General features: G+C 40.3%; 1 long non-coding RNA gene across 1 annotated transcript in view; it reads left to right on the forward strand.

Moving 5' to 3' along the window:
• LOC138114440 (uncharacterized) overlaps positions 1–19370 on the forward strand; it is a 37157-nt gene extending 17787 nt beyond the window's left edge. Inside the window, exon 3 of the long non-coding RNA XR_011152641.1 lies at positions 18203–19370. This is a non-coding gene — a long non-coding RNA (uncharacterized lncRNA). The remainder of the gene's footprint in view (positions 1–18202) is intronic.
• The last annotated feature ends 737 nt before the right edge of the window (positions 19371–20107 follow it).

Below are 20107 nucleotides of genomic sequence, written 5' to 3' on the forward strand. Positions count from 1 at the left end.
GAATATGTTTAAAAATAATGAACATGTTGATGTTTTTTTGGCAGAATGAAGAGCTTGTTTTGGAGCTGTTTAAATTCATGGCGGGTGGGAGGGAATCATACTATTGTAAACGTCATGAAAACAGGGGAACAATGTAGATCTGGACTCTAATTCCCAATAGGTTTTTTTCTTTTTTGTGTTCCCTGGTACATGCTAAAAATATTTTCAATATCTTAACATCTGCATTGTTATGAAATATGGCACGTCTTTGTTTTGTTTTCAGCTGTGTCATTCTTCCATTACATTTTGTTCCATTTGCTCTCTTCAGTTGGGATGTGAAGTCATTTTCTTTTGTCAGTTTTAGGCCTAATTGCCTTGACTCCAGAACTGCACTGTGCACCACTTGGAAGAAGTTACTTCTTTTGTTCTGCCTCAAAACAAACCCCAGGCTGTATATTGGGGGAATATGGGTTGTGACAATGTCTTCTGATTGACAGAGAGGGGCAGAAAATAGGGTAAAAATAAAGGCAGCTAAGCCTCTTTAAAGGTAGAAAAACATGAAGTTGAAGAAGTACTGGATATACCAGTGTATTTTGGATACTCCTGTGTATTAGCACATCTTACCTCAAATGCAGCCTCATGTCCCATTAATTTGATTCAGTTGGAGGATGGGACAGATGGATAAGGCAAAACAAATCTCCAAAGCTCCAGGCAGCAGAGGAAGATGGTGAATGGAGGTGGGAAGCAGTTCTGATTCATGTGTCGACAGAAGCAGCACAACAGGCAAGAAACAGGGCTAGACTTGCTGTGAACACAGGAAAGGGAAACTTTAAGTCAGACTGGTAATGAGGGCAAGATGGCAATGGGTGAGGGACAACCATGGGGAGCTTGGGTGCTGCTGCTTCCCAGAACACTGCCTGAAACATAAGATTTCTGGGTTCTGCTTTCTCTCCTAGCCTGGGGCACTGCAAAGTGTGATAGACCCTGGTTTTGACTTCTTGGTTGACTCAAGCAACAGCACGGAGTGTCAGTGCTCTCACCCTGTCTCTCAGGTGTGCAATTGTCAATAGGTTGACACAAAAGAAAAAATGAATTTGCCTGGTTTGATTGCTTTTTTCTGTCTCCTAAATTTGAGGACACTTTGCATGTACACAATGCGCTTTTAAAGACATGCTAAGGTGACGAAGCCCAGCCTGGGAAATGCTGAAATCAAGGTTGCATGTGTTACTTTAATTCTGTTTACATGGATGTGTCCTGTAGCAAAATCTAAGTATACGGTAAGTATTGGAGGTTTTTTTGGGTTTGGGGTTGTTTTTTTTTTCTGGGAGGAACACACCTGTGGTGAAACGATGGTGTTTATGGGATGAATCAGGGATAGGCAGTTAATGAGATGTTCACAGATATTCCTAAGATGTTTTTTTTTGCACAAAGCTGTAACAGACATTTGCCCTTGGCAATCTTCTCTTCCCAGGGGTTCCTGCCACCTGCCTCTGTGTGCAACTCCCCTCTTACTCATGGCAGCAGCAGCCTCTGGGACTTGCTGAAAATCCCTACAGGGAGGAGGTTCCCTGCTTTGAACCCTTGTCCAGAGGAGGTGCTGGGCTCTGCAGGCAGCCTTCATTTATTGTTTTGAAGTAGCCAACATCCCACTAATGGTGCATGTGCCGTGCTCTGAGAACATCTCATCTCTGAATCTCTCCTTGCCACAAGAGTGGGAAAGTGTGACTGACAAGGCACTGGACAAGGACAGAGAAGGGTCTCCTGGCTGAGGCATCAGGTGGTGTGAGAGGGAGCTGGTTTCTGGCATTGCTGCCTGTACCACAGAGTTCCTGCCTGAGGCTGTCATTTTGTGGCCAGCTGCTCAAATGCTGGGACGTGTCTTGTTTTCTGGATTTCCAAATCAGCTCCAGGAGCCACATGGTCATTCAAAGCCAGTTTTAGATGATTTGCTCTGAGGAATTCAATAAAAGGCACAACCACTATTAAGGAGTAATAGGGAGTGAGGCTTAACTATTGAATAGATTACGTGAGACTGGAAGAATCAGACAGCCTGAGGTCTGGAATGGTCTGGTGTTTGAATTTTCAATTCCAGGTCAAACATAACTTGCTGAGGTTCCCCTCCTCCTCCCCGCCAAGTTTTTATGTTCCCCAGAGTGCAGTGCACTTAAACAGAAGTGATTGGAACAAAAAAGGCAATAGATGTGTCAGTTAATCTATAGCCCTTTTCTATATTAAGTTAGTTTTAAATAGCATTAAAGGCTCAGTTTAGTGAAGCACTTAGTAAGGCATCTAACAGCATATTTGAATTGAGGCCAGCATTGATAAACTTGGATACTGTGTGATAATATATTCTAATAGGAGCTCTGCATCCACAATGGTTAATGTGTATGTCCCAAACAGGGCTGTGTTCTTCCTTCTGCTCAGATTCAGGGTTGCAGTTTAAAACAGGTTTATCTGGGGGTTTGGCTCACTCTTTTCCAGTAAGAATGGGATAAAAATGAAATATTTTTTCTTTGAAGTGATGGATTTATAAGCAAAGGATATTCTTTAACTTCCCAACATACCTGCTGTCTGTCACAGACCTCAGTCTTGCTTTGATTCCTTTAACACTTCTTTACTTTTCCAGTGGATATTGGATCATTTGATGTCCCTGTACGAGATGCAGTTACAGAAGGTTTTCTGAAAGAGGGTTCAGAGACTTCAGAAAACTGGAAAGGAAAAAACCAAACATCTTTAAGTAGACCAGCATTAAAACAATGCTCATTTTTAATTATGGGGAAATACGTAAATTGTGTCTGGAAGCTCACTGTAATGAGGCCTTTACAATTAAAAGAAAGACACTATTTGCTAGTTAAAAAAAACCCCAAACACTAAACCAAACAGAACCACAAAAGCATTAAGGGTAAGACTTTCACAGCTTCCAGAAGATAGACCTTTGGTTATCCTCTTAAAAGAAGGGATAAATATTAAAAGTCTCCAAAACACATGAAATAAGAACAAGAAAAGTAAATTTCTTGCAAGGAATAAGGAGTGCAATCAAGGACCTGTCTATGTAAGAGGCACAAGATGTACCTAAAATATTAAGCAAATTTTTGAAGACTTGTTAAAGTCATGTCAACCTGAACCATTATAAACAGAAATTAAATTAAAAGACACATTGTTTTAACCTGAAATTTCACTGAAAAAATATTGACTTCATTTTGTATTTAATTCCTGAAAAAGTTTTCAGTTTTTTTTCCTGTGACTGGGGACAAGAGCAACTTGGCAAAATGTCATTTAAAATGTTGTAAATCCTTCATTAGTTTATAGGAAATAATAATAGATTTTTTTAAAGTACATTTTCTTTATCTTTGTGGATTGAGTTAAGATTTCAAATTTAAAATTAATCTCGGTGATTCCATTTCCTTTCGGTCTCTCTGTAAATCAAATCAAGAGTCAGAAAATGCCATAGTTTTCTAAATGAGGATGGTGCTTTCTAGAAAATAGCATCTTTAAGATAAGAGAAAATTTAACCAAAGTGTGTGCATCCAAAACAAAATAGCTTTTATGTGCAAGGAAGAGAATATTTGATTATTTTACAGTAAAATGTAATTGCATTTGTTGTTAAGAGACCAGTGAAGTGGGTACATTCAGAAAACTTGTGATTGGAGAGAATGGCATTTCCCATTGTACCCTCATAAAACTAAATGAAGCAAGTAATGTTTGGATTTCATGATGCGTTTGATCAACATGTTAAAATAACGTTCTTTGAATTAGAATTTAATAAAACTATTACCACCTTCATTTATGGAAAAAGAAAATGTCTCCTTTTCTTATTTGTGATCATCAGTTGAAAGATTGTCTGGAAATCCTTCTACAAATTGAGCATAACAGCTGATAAATTAGAAAGTAGTGTTTTACTGTACAGTGATAGGGCAATTTGCTAGCTTTAAGTCTTAATTTTGAAGTGCTCTGGTGACAAAATTAGTTTATTTTCTGTATTTATGCTAATCTTTCAGTGAAAATAGCTAAATCATAGGAACCTTTAATTTCAAATTTCCATCTTTTTCTTTAAAAAAAAATCTTAGTAAATTTTATGGAAATTACTCATAAATGTGTATCTACTAGGCACAGTACCAGAATAACAAAACACAAACTTTCTTTTGTCCTTTTCTTTAGATCTTATTGGAAAAGTTATGATGTACCTTTGTTTCCTTTTTGTTTCCAAATCTGGGCCCTTGTTCTTCTGCATGCATAAAGATCTAACTCCATTTTAGAAAAAGACAAAAAAAAAAAAAAAACCAACAAAAAACAGAACACACAAAGAACCACAGGCAACAATGGTGTAAAGATTTAATTTTTTTTCATCAGGAATGTGTTCCTATACTCCTGTATTGGCCCATCTGGGTAGTGTATATTTCTCTGGTGTGTAGCCCCAGCTTGGGTTGTGGTTGTAGAGTAGTTTTGTGTGCATGGGTATCTGATGCATCCATAAATTAGAATATAAATAAGACTATGTTTTAACCCAACAACATTTAAAACAGTAGGGTAATATGTAGTCTTTTCTCTTCCTCCTGGAATAATTGTTCTATTAAATTTATTTTTCACCATTGTTTTCTTTTGTAACATTTTAGACTCTAATAAAGCCCCAAACCACTCTAGGTAGCTGATACTGGCTTAGTGAGTAACTTTTCTTGTATATTACAAATATATTAGGTCATTTGAATTTTTGTTTGATATATTTCCCTTCCGTTTTATGTATGTGTGTGTATATATACATAAAAATATGGGAGGAGTGAGTATATATATATATTAAAAATATGGGCTGTACATATATATAAATATGTGTGGGGGTATGTGCATATATATATGTATATACATGTGTATTTGATACCTATTCAGCTTCCTCTGGTTGTTTCTATCATTGTGACTGAGATAAATGGGGTTTTTTTCTTCAATGGAAGAAAATCACCTCTCTCAGTAGGTGATTTGTAAGTGAAGTTGTCTTGCATATCTAGTTCCACTTCTGGAACTCCCCCTCCAGAGAACATCTGAGGGGAATATCCCTGGGTGATTCATAGGAACAAATAATGAGTGGGGGTAAGATTTTGACACAGAAGTTATTGGCAAAAGCCCTGTGAACTCCAGGGGGATGAGAGGATGCACAGTAAAACACCAATGTTTTAAAATCACTGTTGTTCCCAAACATACTTTGTGCTGCTTCACCACAATTCACTGACTTACATGCATCTTATGAAAAGTAACTCTGCTAGTAGCAAAACCTCAAAATTTACTAGTGCTTTTGTTGTCTTTATTAGGCAGCAACTTAAAATACTATCAAAAAGGTGTTGAACAAAATCAAGATTAGTTAGTTTTAAGAGGGTTTTTTTTTTGCCAATTTTTTTCTCTTGTGTGCTTTTACTTCTGTAGAGGAAAAGATTATTTCTCTTCAGTTAAAATCCACAGTAAAGTGGAGATCAAGAAGAGCATTGGTAGTCTGCTCAGACTTGAGAACCTTAATGGCATTACACAATGAGTAGTGAAATAATATAAGAAATTTGGGGTTGTTTGACTTGGGCTTGCTGTGCTTCTGATGCACCCTCTTCTGCAAACACCTACATCTGTAAGTCCCACTAGCATGGTTTGCTTGTGTAGTGTTAAACATTCATGCACGTGGCTGAGATCTGCCCTCTGTACTGTGACATTCTGAGTGCTTAGGGGTCAGATTCAAAGCACTTATGTCTCAGGCCTTGCAGAACTGGTGCTGCCTTTGTGAGCCTGAAGCCCAGCTGGTGGGGTGTAGATGGTACATCTGGTCTTCCCCTGAGTGACTTCAGTGAAAAATGGAGCAGGTTTGAAGCAGGTACCTAAAGTTCTGTTGTGAGACTGGTGACTTTGAGATACCACAACGCTGCCTATTGCTTTTTGCCTAAGGAGGGATTGATGCACTGCTCTGCAGAAAATGATAAAAACTAGAAGACAGCATCTAGAATATCAAAACCTCACATTTGTGGCACTGGAAATATCATATGAAGTAGAGTTGTGGTCTTAAATACTCCATTTATTCAGAACGTTGTTTCTTGTTTTGAAAACATAAAGCTGCATATTTGGTAGTTTACAGATCCACCAATTTTGCTAAGAGTTGCCAAGAAGAAGTTGACAGCTTGGACCAAAGATTGCTGTGGTTGCTATGTGCAAAAGCCTAGAACAAACCAGCGGGAAATAATACCAGGGTGGGAAAGTATTGCTATGGTTACAGAGTATTTTCTTTAAAGGAGAGGTGGATAACGCAGCAAGAATCACTGAAACTTAGGTAATAATGTATTATACAAAAGGAAAAAGACTGAAAGATAATAACTGTCTTCTGATCTTAATGGCATTTTGCTAGTTTCCAGCAAAGAGGGATTTAATTAAAGTAGGAATAATTTGTGAAAGCTTTGTTAGAAAAGTATCCTTAGCTTTTATTTTTTAAAAGTGGAATGCCAGCACAATACCTTGCATATTTTGGCTCAGTCTCTTTGTTTTTTAAAACAAAAAAGATTATTTTTTTTTTGTCAAGGAGATTAAGAGTTCTTTTAAAAATAATAAGTGTAATTATACACAAATAATTTGGTTCATATAAACTTTAAAGGCAGGCTTTCAGAACATTGAAAATGGTAAAAGAACTGCATTTTGCAAAATATATATGTAAAGTGACTACAAAATATAATAAAAATTATAATGATAGAAACCTGCTTTAAGTGGTGCTGTAAATCTGAACTATAAAATTCATCTGGGAAACATCCAGTTTCACTTGTAGATGTCCTGCAGGATTTAATTGTAATCACCTCTGTGAGTTTGATCCTGAAAATGAGGAAGTAGAGGACCACTGTGCAGCTCAGAGTTGTGTCTGATGGTGTGGGCTGGGCTGTGCCCACCTCACCCTGCTCACAAGTGCTCTTCTGGGAAAGGTGGGGCTGGGGACTGGGGTGGGTTGACCCGGGCTGGGTTCCAGGTGGCCACCAAAGCCCCTCTGTCACTCCTCTCCTCAGCTGGACAGAGGAGAGACATTATAATGAAAGGCTCATGAGCTAAGGACAGGGAGAGGTCACTCATCAGTGATTTCATGAGCAGACTGGTGGGAGGGACAGGGCAGATCTGTGCTCTAGAACCAGGAAAAGGGAAAATGTAAGAAGTGGACTTTTTTTGTTTCCTGTGGCTACTGTGCTGTGCTTATCCTTCAGTCTGACATCCATGCCTTGGAATGCTGCCTTGTTCAGCTGCTCTTTGAGGCCATCACTGCAGTTCACTGGGGTGTGGTTGATGGAACCAGATGCAGCTCCTGAGCTGTGTAACTGTGCTGAAGGTCTGCACCCGACCCTGGCTAATGTGTCAGCTTAATTCCTTGTCCAGGGACACAGAGAAGAATTGATTGTGCTGGGGAGTAAAGGATGGAAAGAGAATAAATGGGCAATTTCTCTGTGCACAAGAGCCTGCTCTCCTTCAGAGCATGACTCCACCACACCACATCAATTGTTCATCACATCTCTGCCTTGGGCACAATTTGTTGAAGTTGAGGAGGAGGAATTAAATTGTCAGTTGAAATATGTTCAGCTGTTTGTGACTGTTTTCTGTAGTTTTAGTGCTGTTTTGCCTGTACTGTGAGGTAGGGATTTGAGACTTGGAGGTGAGGCAACATCCTTTTAACTTTGTTCTTGACAAGTATAATTAAACACGGAAATAACCTGCTGTACCTAGCAGTACAGACCCTGGCTATTACAACTGAGATCAAAGACCCTCTTCAAGGTAATCTTGTAGCTTTTCCAGGAAAATCCTGACTTTTCTGCAGTGGACACATAAGACAGACTGTGGAGTGCCGAGTGGGGAAGGAGTGGCTGTGATGGGGACTGATTATACCAGGGCTGGACTTCTTCTGTATAGAAACACTGAGACAAGGGGTCTGAGAAGTCCAGAATAAATATCTGAGATGGGGGACAAGCAAGGGAAATTAGGTCAACTGGGGAGATGAGGAATGGCCATTTTGTCAGGAAAATAGGGAATTTAAGAAAGAAGTCCTAAGAGAGAAAGGAGAACTAGACTAGAGACTGGAACAAAATTAGGAGCTGGGGGCAGTGGTAGAGCAGGATAATGATGAGGGCCAGTGTTTGGAACTCTAAGAGTGGATGAAGAGCAAGTCCTGTAAGGAAAAAAATGAAGAGTATATAAGCAGAAAATGTCAAGGCTGAGGAAATGGTTCAAAAGTTGTGTGCAGCTCAGGTGCACTGCTCCCTGCAGTGGAGAGCCAAAGATTCCTGAGCAGAGCCTCCTGTCTTTTCCTAGATGTCTTGTGTAGCTGACCCACTGTCAAAACAATGGCTTACATGGATAAGAGCATCTCACTGCTGTAATTATTCCCCCCATTAGTACAAATGACAGAGACAAATGTAGTGTGGATTCAGCTGTTCCACACTGGGCCATTTCCCTGTGAGTATGTGTTCTGTATTTTTTCCCTAGGGTTTTAAAAAATATACTGAATAAAAACATACTGCATAGTAAGGTAGTAAAATAATAAGAAAGGTGCTAAAGATTATCCAGAGTTGGAATTAATTTTGTCTGTGCTCTCATAGCTCACTGTAGCTCTGATTATATAGCCATGTTAGAGGGTCTAATTACATGTTCACATGGTATTTATTCCACAGTACTTCCTTCTTGCACTCACTATCTCGGCTGAATTTGCATGGGGATGCATCAAATTTGACAGCTATAGCTTCTGAAAGATGTGTTGTGAAGGAAAGAAGTTTGCCAAGAAAGAACAACTCGAGGGAAGGACAGCTGAGGGCTGCCCAGGGATTCTCCTCCAGCCTTTCTCCCAAAGGTCTGTGAGACAGCTGAGTCCCTCACCACTGGTGGAAAGCTGTTTTCCCTACTCCTTTATCCCATTTTCAGAGCATCTGACTGCTATATTGTTGGCATTCTTGAGCAGCCTCTTCTCCTTCTGTAAGTTCAGTGGCACCTACATTTTGAAGGTCTCTGACTGCTGGTTGGAGACACCTTACTCAGAGATGGTTGCCTCCAGCCAAGATCTATGGGAGGGTCTTGCTGTGGGCATGGCTGGGGTGGTTTGGAAGCAGCTGAACCATTGTAGCATAGCCTGTTGTGGTCACCTGGCATCATTTCTCATTTTCTTTGCTATGGCTTAAATTGGATGAATCATCCAAGGCTTACTGTCTTTACACCTCAGTTCCCCAGGTGGGAAATTAAAATAGTTCTTCTCTCTCTTTTTCATAGGGAGGTGGTGCTTATAAATATTTTGGAAGTAATTTTCCCAGTATCCATACAATGATGATAAACCCATGAAGAAATTTGCAGTCCCAAAGCTGGAGTTAAATAGGACATGGCAGGAAAGTCTGTGGCCATCTGGTGAATGGCAGAGTAAACTGGAATATCCCTTTGCTCATTGAGTGAGCAGCCAATGATCTTGTGCACTGAATGGGATGGACCTGCTCAAGAAAAAAAAAAAAAGAAAAAACCCCAGCTTTTGAATAATAACTGAGGACTGCTATTGTGGTGTGTGCACACATAAAGGAAGATGGATTTACTGTTGCACAAGGGTCCTTCTGTCTGGCCCCATCTGCCTTTTGAGTGCTCAACTTCACACTAAGATACCTCTTTGTGCATCTTATATTTTTAGAAGCACTAATGCTTTGCAGGCCTGTGTGCCTTTTACCTCCTTAATGATTCCATAATAGCATTAAGTAACTGGGAATACTAATTCAGCAGTAAAGTTTTCCTAAGATAAGTAGTTAAGAACAGTTCTAAAAAGCTGGTCACTTGGCAAGCCCACATGTGCCTCCATCTGGCTCACAACCTGAAAAACACATTTAGAAAGTAATTGAGATAATCTCTTTCCAAATCATGGCATTTAGTCCTACTGTTTGGGTGCAATGGACATTATATTTAAAGACTTGCATAAGCAAATTTTACATTCCTTAGGACTTGAAAACGCCTCTTCTTTCTCTCTCTCCTGTTCTTGCTCTACACCCTTCCTTGAGACCTGACTTTCATTCACCTTGCCAAGGTCCCCTCCTTTCTTTTGTTTTCCCATGGTTCTTAAATTAAATAAGACTTGATTTAAATAATAGCATGCTATAGAAAAAATACTAGGCTTCTAGCCATAAAAACTGTGAACAAGCTATTTGAATTTTAGTTAATACCTCACATTTATAGAGGATAAGTTTTTGAAATAAGCTGTTGAAGCTTTTTAAACTGTGAAGAAATAATGACCATTTCTCTCTGACCAGAGAACTTCAGCTCTCATTTCTTCTCTATTTAAAATCAAAAAAACCCAACCAAAATGAACCTTTTATGATATTATGTAGCATACTTTAATTTTTTGATACATCATCAGTGAAAGCAAGTGCTGCTCTTGTTGATAAATGTCACTGCTTATTAATTTTAGCATTGAGTGTTTATAAGATGGCTTGGTAGAACAAAACCAGAGACCAGGGTGCTGATCACTGGTCATCAGTCTTGTTTATGCTGATAAGTTTTTGATGTCCTGAATAATCCCAGTGAGATAGATCTGCAAAAGAACAATGGATGGCAGGCCCTGAAATCTTCCTCCTTCCTTTCTACTGGGAATCACTGCTGGACTCTTCATTTTGAGTGTAATCATTGCTTGAGAGTGATATAACAAGATACAAGTACACTGAAAAATACTGAGCAGGTGTTCCTACAGACACATGCAATAAATATTCTTCCTGGTTTTGTAGACATGGAACAAACATCCACTTGTACAGGAACAGTCCAGGTATGAGAGAGCTGTTAGAGTCCTCCTATTTGTGTGCCTACATCCAGCACAATGGGATTATTCACAGCATGTCACATCGTAGCCCCTCCAAAAGGAGGCTTTAAGGGTGTCCATTCACACCACAGTCCCAAAACAGAAGATGACAACACCAAAAGACTGAAACTGCAGCGTGCCTGAAAATACCGCAGTAGAAACGAGAGTAATTATTGGTGCTGTGCTCCTTGATTAGCTTTATTGGCCTCTCTAAGGAAGCTGAGCAAATGTCAATATATTTAAACTGTTCTGGTCTCTGAGGAGCCAGTTCAGAGCTACAGAACCCCTGCACCTTCTGAGGCAAGTGATTGAATTTGTATTTTTCTTAGAAATGTTGGTCTGGATAAGCTCTTAGTTGTTTTCAGAAGTGAATTAATAGCAAAGATGAAGTATTTGAAGATACCTTTCTTCTTCTTTTTTTTCCTTCCTTAATTAGAAGGATCATTGGTCTGTAAATATTTCAGAGAATAAAACCGGATTTGAAAATATGGAGGTCACTGGAAAAGATGTGAGGAAAATCCAAGCCCTGGCAATGTAATTATTTTTGTGGGACAGAATGTATAAAATTTAATTGGGAGTATGAGGCACAGTAGAGGCAGGACCCTGTTCTGTTTTGGCTGATTTTTTTGTGCTGAGTGTCTGAGGGGCTCTCAGTGAACTTTGTGCTATAAGAAAAGTCACTTGGTCTTCTACTTTGGAAACAAACCAGTTTGTTTCCCTTTTTATGCTGTGGTAAAATGGCCTAGATTTGCCTCTGTGTCTTCTTGAATTATAAGTGGTTTCTAGTTTATGGCTGAGCATAATTGCTCTTGCTGTGGGACAGACAGCATATACATTCATGTGAATAAAGAGATTTAGGGTCTTGGATGCACATCTTGTCCAAATGATTCAAATAGGAGCATGAAAGAGTCACATTGTAATTTGGGGTGCTTAGGGTGGGTTTTAGTGCCTGCACATCATTGTCAGTGCTCTTTGAGGTGCTGCAGTGTGTCCCAGGCCTTTGCATGGGGTGTGCAGGTCTGGGGCAGATCCTGAGCCCTCAGGAGTTTGGAGAACTGGCTCCAGGGGGTCAGGGCACCAGAAAACTGGACTGGAGGAACTGAGCTGCACCTGTAAAATCTGAAGAGAATTTGTGGTTACTGAATTTGTGTCAGAGAAGCTGCTTGTTTGGTAGCTAGCTAGCCCCTTTGGCAGTAGATTGTCTGATAAGGAGACCCAAAAGAAAACATTTTATACTCTCCTTCCCATGACAGTTTGACATTTCAGAGACTGCAGTGGGACTCTACTAGTTCATCAAACTCAGAGAGCTTTTGCTGCTTCAGTTCTGTTGGAAAACACCATGAGAACATCCTACAAAAAAATACCTGAGTGACTTTACTACTTTTAATTATGGAAATATTTTACATGTATTTCCTCTCTAAGTTCTCTGTTCTAAGCCCACTCTCTCAAAGTGCAGGAAAACTGTGGATGAGGCAGAAAGTGTCAAGGTAACAGAAATTAACTAAAACCTTACCTTTTCTACTCCAGGAATAACTGGTATTTGAGAGAGAGGAGGAGAATAGTGAGGCTGAGGGATTCCTTGTGAAGGAGGGGAGGGAAGCAAAACCTCTTTCAAAAAGTCCAGCCTGTGGCTGATAGTAAGAAATAGTGGTATCAATGAAAGTAGTGTGCACCTTAGTCCAAATAAGCAACTTTTCCTAACTTCTTGAAAGACCTGCATACCTGGAGGACCTACATGGGCAAGCACAAAGTCCTGCCCCTGGGGAGGAACAGCCCCATGCACCATCCAGTATATCCTGGGGGCTGACCAGATGGGGAGCAGCTCCAGAAAAGGCCCAGGGGTCCTGGTAGACATCAAGTTGAACATAAGCCAACAATGTGCCCTTGCCTTGAAAAGGACCAGTTGCATCCTGGGCTATGTTAGGAGGAGTGCTGTGCAGCAGGTGAAGGGAGAGGATCCTTAGGTGATCCTAAGGGGATCCTTAGGCTCTCTGCTCAGCCCCTGCTGAGGCCACATCTGGAGTGTTGGGTCCTGTTTTGGACTCCCCAGTAAAAGAGAGATGGAGCTACTAGAGACAGTCAAGTGAAGGGACACAAAGATGATGAAGGGACTGGAGCATCTCTCCTGTGAGCAAAGGCTGAGAGAGCTGGGGTTGTTCTGCCTGGAGAAGAGAAGGCTCAGAGGGGGGATCATAAATGTGTTCAAATGCCTGAAGGGAAGGGGTGTTGCAAAGAGGACAGAGCCAGGCTCTTCTCAGTGGTGCCCAGTGACAGGAACAGACACAGTGGCCCCAGACTGAAGCACAGGAGGCTCCATGTGAACGTTAGGAATCACTTTTTTGCTGTGGGGGTGACGGAGCACTGGCACAGGTTGCCCAGAGAGGTTGTGGAGTCTCTGTCCTTGGAGGTGTTCAAAAGCTCTCTGAAGGTGGTCCTGTTTGAGCATGGAGGTTGGACCAGATGACCTCCAGAGGGTTTTCTTCAACCTTAACTGTTCTGTGATCTTGTAGTTATGCTGAGACATCTCCTCTGAGGTATTTCTTTACTATAAAGAAGGTGGAAATTGCCATTCTGTTTTCCCTCACTACTCTTGCATCCTGGATCTGTTTATTTAGCCCTCAAAATATCTTCTAAAAGTAGTTTTTTATTTATAAAACTAATTTATATTAATATCTAAAAACTATTTTTTATTTTAGAAGGCTTAGGTAATAGTTCCGTTCCTCTGTAGCACTGAAAGGTCCGTGAGTGGTTCTTTGCACAGTCTACACAACTCTGGTGTTTGCTGATACAAGTGAACACCAGTGTGGCAGAACACCACTGCTCTGTGGAACATAAATCTACTCACTGAAGGTAAAACAAGTAGCAAAACACTCTAAACATATCTAAGCTCCTAGATATAAATTTGTATACATTATCTGACCATACTTTTGGCATACTGAGATCAGATGGGTTATTCTTGGATAGCTGAACACTACTTCTACCTCTGATTTCTTACTTTTTTTTTCTTTTGCACTCGACTGTCACCTTATCATTATTACCCAGACATGTATTCATATATATGTAATTCCATTCATTCTTGCTTGCAGCCATAATGTAGTTTTGAGACAGTCGTGCATACTGAGCAATGTAGCAATCTGATCGTTACTACTCTACAAAAGTCTCCTCTCTTCCCATCCAGCTTGTCCAAGTAGCAAAATGCTGATTAAGTTCCTTTCACTTGGAAATTTTGCTCTGATTACAGACATGACAACTTTTTTGTTTCCTTTCCTTTTCTTTTTTTTTTTTTAACCTACCTCCAAGTAGAAGTAGTGGTGATCTTTCTCTGCTGACATTGTTTTCTCTGAAGTAAATTATTTGATGCTATTTGTTCTCTGGAACACTTGTGTTTAGGTAGTGACTCAGTAGTCTGGATGCCCTGGTGGAGGTTGCTGGTTTGGTGGACACACTCATACTGGTTTATGTCAACAGAGAATTTGTCCTGTAATGTTGACTCAAGATAAATATTTTGAAGGAGATAAACTTGAAGTGTTCATAGAATTTCTTTCTTTAACTGGGGTTTTTTGGGGTTTTATTTTTGGTGCAATTTTAAAAAAGATAACTTCTTCCATCTTTGGAAGAGTTATCATAAGTATTTTGCGGTTTTTCCTCCTCTTTCTTCCTGCCACAAATTATCAAACCATTAATGGTCATTTGTACTGAAATAGTCTATTAGTTACACTAAACCTGCTTGCTGTGACCTGGGCTGTATTAATTATATCTAGCAACAAATTGTGGGTTTTTTTATATTTGTTTTGTAGTTCAGTTCTACTCACAGTTCCTTGGGGACTGAACACTAAAAATATGTTTAACTGTACAGATTGTTCTAGCTGTTAGAGACCATTTCCTTATTCCTGTAAGAACTTGCTGTGGGAGCAGCTCTGAGTTGACTGAAGGGCAAATTTTTTTGGCAGAATGAAAGTCATCCATCTAATACCAGATCAAAATAGCATCTCTCTCAAATAGATGCTATCGAAATTTTTTTTAAAAGTGAAAAAAATTAGAAATTGGAAAGTCACAATCAAAAAAGTACTTACAAAGGCTCTGCAAAGAAGCCAACTGGTTTAAAAATAAGAAGCCCAGGAGCATCAATAAGTTGACCAGTTACAGTGTCTGGTCTTGCAAAGTTACACCTCATGTGTTCATTCCATCCACAATGCCTTGGGGGCAGGTTTCTGTATCTCAGTATTAATGGGCTTGCTACTACATAATTGGTGAACTTGTTGCAATGAGAGCCTTGGAGTAAGAATCGTGTTTGAGTTCATCCCAACAGTGTAAGACAATAGGACACCTAAACAGTGGCTCATGTAAGTAAAGATATTTAGGATGGCTTTTGCTCGACACTATGGAATGCTGTCCCATTGGTAAAATGTCTGAGAGATGCAATTTCTTCAATTTTAAGAACCAGATGTTGGTTCAAATTAAATCAGAGAAGTTTACTGATGTTAGTGTACCAATTTTGAATGTCTTGAAGGGTATGTTACAACAAAAATCTCTTTCCAGGCACTGTATGTGTGTTTCCTGCAGCAGATAAAAGAAACATGAGCAGATGCACTTTGCTACTCTAGGCCAAATTCCTTTAAATATGTTATTCAAAACTTAAATTTGCAAATTATTCTGCTGTAATGTGGGGTTAATGGTTCAGAATGTTTCCTCTATCCCTGCAGAAAATGCCTGTGCACCACAGTTCATTTTATTAGGTTAAAACCTGCAGGACTTTTGAACCTTGTGATGCTTGTTAGCATAAAGCAAGGAAGTTGCTCTTTTTGTTGGGCACAGGACTGGTAACCAGGGTATGAAACTCTATTCTTGCCTCAGTCTCCAAGCCTTCCTGTGTGACCTGGAGAAAATAATTAGTCTTCTTGACGCCTTATGTTGTGCACCTATAAAAAGGCAGAAAAGTTCTGAAAGTCCTGAGAATGAGGGTTTTTAATTCCTGAGCATTTTCATGATGCCTTGGGATCCTGAAAAGGAAGGTACCAGATAAAGGCAAAGAACTGATTGCCTTTATTTTTGCAAAGAATGTTTTTCAATGTCCTTCTTTTTCAAGATTTGAAAGCACAATTTGGAAAAGCCCCTTGAAGTATGAAGTCTCATTTCCTTAATATATCCATCATCAGACATAAACACTTTTTTTTTTCCTCCTCCCTCTCTCTGGCTCACTTTTTAGCTTTCATTTCTTACTCCTCAGGAAAGTCTCCTACAAGTGGTCCGTGTGTTTCTGCTGATTACTACTTGATGCCATTTTAGAAAAATGAAGCATAATTAAATAGTAAGAGGAACTGGGCAGTAAAAGGGGTAGCTTTTGGACAATTCATGGAATAGTCGGTGCCTTTTAATGGTAGGGTACTTCCTCTGCTCATGAATTATTCATTTTAATGCTTTTGTTATAATGGCGACAGTGTTCGGTCTCTGAGGCAGTTCTGGACAGCCTTCCTCTGCTGAAATACTACACAGCAGCAGCTACCATTTATTTTATAAACTAATGCATCTAAGTCAATACCGCAGTGAGTAAATGTATTTTCAAAATCGAGAAAATGAGAAAAGAGGACGGATAACAATATTGTAACCAAGGGGATCTGTTTTGCTGAAGGGTCCAGTTTGTTTACTTTTCTGGGAACTATTTCGGGATGTAATTTAAAATAAATATTTTTACAGATTATTGTGTTTAGTATTAGATTCAGATTATGTCTATAATGAAAACAGGCATTAGTATCTTTGCTGTATACAGCACTGTGCAGTAAAAGGCAGTTAAAAACCACTCACTGTACATAAACACATCGAGTTTTTCTTAAAACTAATGTTTAAAGGTTTCTTTGAAACAGTTTTTTAAGATGAAACATAACATAACCACATAACCCACACAGAAAACGCATCTGAGTCATGTGCATACAGAAATAAAAGTTTCTTTGTGGTGTCTAGTATCAGCCCTTCATTAAAGCATGGACTTTCCTGAAGAGAAATTCCAGTGCAGGCGGTTGAGGGTTCTCCCCATCTTTCCCCCGCCTGCCTACACTTCCCTGAACTCTGAGTTAAGCCCCTGAGCCTTGGCAGGGTGTGTTAGGGAGAGTCCCGTGCGGAGCAGGGAATTTGGGGCTGGGGGCTCCGTGGTGCTGTTCCCAGTGGACACAAATGTGTGCTCCTCTCAGTGCTCTCCCTCTCTGATGTGATTTTAGAAGTGGTGTTTTCTCCCAAGCCGTGTCCTCACTCCTAAAATGCCTTCAAGCAGCAGATAGTGCGTGTGGGGGACGGAAGCAGTGAGCAGATAGATGAGTGATTAGGTCATTGGGATGAGGACGGAGGGTTTCTTTACGCCGAGCTCCCTTCTCGTTTCTTGCTGATCAGATTCTCCACGAACACGGAGGGCTGCAACTGCGTAAGTAGAGGAAACAAAACTCCATAGATGGATAAAGCTGCAGAGCTGTAAGGAGCAGTGGAGAAGAGAGAAGTCTGAACTGAAAGTATATGTGGTTTCGGGGAATCTGAATCATGCAGTGTTACTTTCACTTTTTCTAGGCTTGTGTTTCCTATGAACAAACCATTGGGGAGATAGAAGTTCTGATTTAGATAATGTCTTGCAGTCTTTGGAATAACACATTCTGCGGGAGGGGGAGTCCTTTCGGCAAAGGTCGCGCTCCGTGAGCCGAGAGCTTTCCCCGCTGCCCACGTCCACATTGTTTCTGCTGGGAATGTCAACTTTGGGCCTTTTCCTGCAAATTTTTCATGTGTTTAGGTGACCACCCCACGTAAAATGGAAGCACCGATAGGAACTCCTCCTTTCCTTTTTCCTGTAGCTCTGCTCAGACCATTCTGTGTTAGCATGGTAGTGGTACAAAGTGTGTGGTCTTTCAGCTCTGACTAATGCATTTTGTGCTGTGTGACTGAAAATGCCTCGTAGTCTGCCAGGGCTGACTGAGGGTTGTGGAATGTGGTGCCTTTTTCTCTGTTTTTCTCTGATTTATTTTTTTCTTCCTCTTTTTTTTTTTTTTTTTTTTTTACCCCCCTCCTCCTTTTTTTTTTTTTTTTTTTCCTTTTTCTTTTCAGTACAAATTGTGTAGGCAGCTTGTTGAGAAACCTCGGGATGCAGGGGAAATGCTTGTGCGTTGTGGAATGCGGCTTCCCCTGGGAGACCCCAGCCAGGCGGGCAGTGAATGAGCAAAGTGGAAGAATGAGAAAGGGAGGAGGTCGGAGGCAGGGACAGATAGGAAAGAGTGAGCGAGGAGGAAGGAAGGAGGTGGAAACGGAGGGGCCCATTTCCCTTTTTTCTGAAGCAATGACAGCTGGTTCTGTCCTGCCTCACATGACAAAGTGCTGTGGAGAGGAGTATTTAAGCTGGAAGCCAATGAGCAAGAGTGGTCAGCTGATTATATTTTAATTTCTTTCCAGGCTTTAGTCAGGTGATCCCTGATGAGTAGCCAGCCCACCAAGAAGGGACTTCAGCACACAGGTAAGAGAGAAGCTGTGTACTCTTACATGCAGCTGGGGGGTCTGGGCAGAAGGTAAACAGCTCTAACATTGTTTGAATAGTTTAAAAAAAAATTCCTGACTTGCTTGGGTGTGTAACACTGTGATTGTCTCTTTCAATGCTGCTATTTCTGCTATTCAGTCTTGTTCTCGATTTTTTTTTTTTTTTAATCTGTCTTCAATTAGAAGCTTTATTGCAAAAAAAAAAAAAAAGAAAAAAACAATTGTGTGGTGTTAAATATAGACCTGGGTATTGCATGGATATTGCATTTTGTTACTTTTTGAATAAAATAACTTTCCATAATGCAAGTGTGTCAAACTCATATTTAGAGGGGAATTCCCAAATACTTGAACTATGAGTCATAAAAAGTTAAAGGACCAGTACAACAGTTCAGGATAAAAACTCCGTTCAGCCTTGGGTGGCTGCTTTTGTCAGTGTTGGTAGTAAAATATGTCTTAAAAAAAACCCCAAAGATGCACAAGGCTGAAGCTGTTTAAACTCTGCTGACCAAACCTAGAAGATAGGTGGCAGAGATGAAACAGATGACTGGGGAGGAGGATTGTGCAAGTGCTCTTGATTTCATGCATCTTTTCTTTCATTGTGTCTAGCAACCTGGTGAATGAGTCTTCTTATGTGCTGAGGGTGCTTCAAAGGGCTCTGACTCCTTAATTCCTGTTATATAATGTCTTAGCAAGAAAACAGACTGAAAACCAGTAATAAGTACACTTACTATAAATGAAAGAGTACAAAATAAAAATGCCTGGTGTGTGTGACAGATAAAAGTGGGGTTTAGCTGGTTTCATGCCTTGCTATTGTACTACACTCTCTTTTCTTTAAACATATCTACATAAAATGTTCTTCCTTACTGTTGTTTTTCCTTACTAGAAGAGCTCAGATACTCTCTGATGTTCTGAATGACTCCTGTTTAAAGATGTGTTCAGGGTTTTTAAAGATGAAAGAGGCAGACAAGTGTTCCCAGCTCCCACCTGCAGCTCTGAAAAACTCCTCATGGTCTAGTGTTGAAAACTTTATTTTGAAAACCTGTCATACAAATTTCTATGTTTTACTGGTAACATTGCTCCTGCTCACTAATTTGAGTATTTAAATAAAAACTCTTTGAGCTGTACTTTCTTCTAAGAGGCTGGTGCTACACACAAATGAATAAAGATGCGTGACTTTCCAATTTTTTGTTTAATTTCATGATGTTCTCTTTTTCTCATTGTTAAGAAGTCTCTACTTGTAACAAGCTGGCTGGGGGATGTTGGTATTGTCTTACAACAACAACTGGTTCTTAGATGCTCAGATGTCCTGAGCTTTGATCTGGGGAAGACCCTGGAATGGAGTAGTGGGATAGGTGGAGGAGCATTTCTGTTGCCTTCAGTGGACCTTTATCATGTACAAACCTCAGGAAACACCCAGGCTTGAGTGGCAGTCTGGGAGGGTAATTGCAAAAGCATGGGAAGCATCAGAGAGGTTGAGGGTAACAGTGGATTTCCAGCAAGGGATAAGAGCTGTGGAGCTGGCTTCATGGCGCAGAGAGCGCTCTTCAGTTTCAAATAATCCTTGGCAGTAGTTCCCCACTGAAGGTTTTCAAGGCATGCTTTTCCCTTCTTATGGGATGGGAGGAGGAGGGTTTCATGAGGTGAGGAAAGCTCAGTGAAGTGAAACAGTGTCAGGCAATAATGGCTCTGGTTAGCAGGGATTGCTCTGAAGTGGCTCCTTGCCGTGAGGGCAACAACGAGGCACTTGGTGTTCAGTGCCCCCGTTCCCAAAGAGAATTGGGCTTGGGGCTCTGGAAAATTAGGCAATAGTCCTGAAAGTACCCC

This window comes from Aphelocoma coerulescens, chromosome 1, assembly GCF_041296385.1.
Source record: "Aphelocoma coerulescens isolate FSJ_1873_10779 chromosome 1, UR_Acoe_1.0, whole genome shotgun sequence".
NCBI classification, from domain to species: Eukaryota; Metazoa; Chordata; class Aves; order Passeriformes; family Corvidae; genus Aphelocoma; species Aphelocoma coerulescens.